The sequence below is a fragment of the Homalodisca vitripennis genome, unplaced genomic scaffold (assembly GCF_021130785.1).
Source record: "Homalodisca vitripennis isolate AUS2020 unplaced genomic scaffold, UT_GWSS_2.1 ScUCBcl_869;HRSCAF=3754, whole genome shotgun sequence".
Taxonomy (NCBI): Eukaryota; Metazoa; Arthropoda; class Insecta; order Hemiptera; family Cicadellidae; genus Homalodisca; species Homalodisca vitripennis.
The window spans coordinates 2,891-5,780 of record NW_025776988.1 but is presented as its reverse complement, the minus strand read 5'-3'; positions in this window follow the sequence as shown (position 1 = coordinate 5,780).

Genomic DNA, 2,890 nt, shown 5'->3' with positions numbered 1-2,890 from the left:
AAAAACTAAATTAGTGTATATAAACATAATATATGTTTAGTTCCAATTTCTTTACGTCGTTGACGTGACTAAACATATATACATGTATATATAAAATTTTTATAAACGGCAAAAGCGTGATTTAATCTTTATTGAAACTACATTAATATAGATTTTTTATCATATACATATACATGTACAAGTAAAAGAACTGGCCAATTCTCTTCAAAACTCCATTGTATAATGTTCTAAAGCATTTAAACATAATCGTGTATCTGGTACATTTCTTCAGATGGATATAAACACATATTAACATACTATTAAAAAATAATATCAATCATGAAAACTTAATTGAGAATATGTTGCCAAAGTTAAAATAGAAGCCTCTGAAGAGGTAATGTTGATTGTTAATGGGATGTGAGAAGAGGCACTACATTATCTTATAACGGGTATTCTATATGAGGTAATCTATAAACGTAATGCAGCTGTTAAACTCATAGTAATAAGTAGAATAGTGTAATTTGTGGTAATATATTAGAAATACAATGTTATTAGAGATGTCGCAAAAAGAGCTCAAGTTTCACGTGCAACTGACCACTACTAGAGCTTTAATTTCCCATAAGTTCAAGATTGTTCTTTTGATGATTTCTTCCTCAGTTTCTTTCCAAGTTTAAACATGGAAACTTGAATTGATGTATCCTCGAAAAACCTTGTTATGATTATTAATAGTTTCAATTTGATGTAAACGTTTTCTTTGGCGTCTTCATTGTAGCTTCGTACGCTGTGATGGCTAAGGAGAATATTGACAACTGTCAACCGTAACATGAAGTCGCAAACGAGTTTATTTACAAGATTTTATTCAGTTTTCATTTAGCCTGGTGGTTTTATTTCACAGTTAATTTACATCATAAAAGATAGTAAAAGGATCAGTTCATTAGGCAGATGTCATAACCAGCTAGTTTGGCGTAAACATGGAAAGCTACCCTCAGTCACAATATTGATCCGGTTTCAGATCTGTTGTTTAAGATAGTTCCCCACATAAAAACTGATACATTGTAAGAATTTAATTGGGTAAGCAACGATTCGACGTGGTGTGAACTGCACAACTTAGATGTTATCAAATCGTGTAGCTCGTGTTTTAGTTTTCAAGTTATTATAATCATATTAACAACTACCGAGAAATGTTCTACGAACTTTTTTAAAACTTTCAAAGTTGATACATTATTTACTTTTGTTCTATATCATTGTCCAATATGACTTCGACAGTGAAGTTGTGGACTTGTACATAAGGAGAATCAATCGTGCACAGTAGGCAAAAGAGGCGGCCACCGAAGACGGCAGCTTTAAGGGGCGGCTAAAAGAAGAAAAATTACAAGAATGTGTATAAATTACTTTACAGAAACCGAGCAAAAAAATACATAAAACAGGCTCGTGTCACTTTAAAACTCAACCTTTATCATATCAAACATTACTTAGAGCATCAGATTAAACCTTAGGTAAATTCACTATAGTACAGGAAGCCTTTGTAGTTACCCTCTATGTAAAAGTGAAGACAGCAACTGTGTTGTGTTCAGGGCTGGGCGTGATGTGGCCTCGAAAAGCATATTGTCACATCGCTTCTATAACCCCATTATTACAACTTCTCTAAACCGTTACTCAAGTCAGTGGATCAATCTATCATTAGGCCTAGTTTTGTGGGTTTTGGATCGACACTGTGTAGTTTTTATTAGCGGCATCTAATGTAGCTTGATTATGCGAGCATCCCGTACGTACAACATTTGAGTGATGAGATAGAAGAAATATATTTAAAGAATATTGGGGCTTTGGTTCTCGGGATAGAAAAGTTCAATTTGTAAGTAGTTTGGTTGAAGTTGATCAATCAAATGTTCAAGAAAGAGAAAACATGATTCTAATAAAACAAGAGAGCAAACCTTTTGGTAACATTTTGAAGCGAATGGAAAACGCCACAGAGTGTGTAACAGCTGTTTATTGAACACATAAGGTGAGACGAATAAGTTTGTATAACTTGCTATAAACAATAAAATGCAGTCTACTTCAGGAACAACCATAATATAATACTTATTTTCATCGACGGGGAGTTTTGTTCGTGCATGCTCCTTAGCTTACTGCTAGAGTCAATCTCCTAGGAGGGATTTTGTTTAGGCAGGTCCCTTAGCCTACTGCCAGTGTCAGTCTGACGGGGAGTTTTGTTCGGGCAGGCTCCTTAGCTTACTGCTAGAGTCAATCTCCAAAGAGGTATTTTTTTAGGCAGGTCCCCTAGCCTACTGCCAGTGTCAATCTTGTTTACTGTCTTGAGTACACGATGTTCCTAGCGTAGGCGACTTCAACGGATGCCCTATCAGAACGCCAAGGGCCACGATGGTTTCTGGGCGTCGAACTCTACTACTGAGCAGGACGTACAGCTGGTAAAACAGTCAGTGCGAAGGTCGACTCCGACCAGATCGATTGTTTGACCTTGGCTGTTATGACCGGATATTTACAGGAGAATACTCCAATATTTTAGTCCTTCTTAAATTTATCTTTACAGACAGTGCCTTCAAGTAGGAGAGATAAACCCGTTGCTGTTCAACCTGAAATTATTGTCGGCTATGGTTGTATTATTTTTGTATTTGTTTTTTATAAACATGTTTTCAAATTTACTAATTTGTAGCGTTTTATATCAGATTCAAGACACGATATTTATATCCTAACAAAATAATTTGTTATTCGCTTTAATTAATTTTTAAATGGCTCATACGATTCTTAAATATCAAAAGGTACAGCTTTTTATAAATGCACTATGCTGTAGTCTATAAAAATTTTATGTAAAAAATTTTAAAACAATATTGGTTTTTACATCCTCAGGTCTTATTAGATAAGATGAGAAATTGCGTTTAATTTAATTATATGA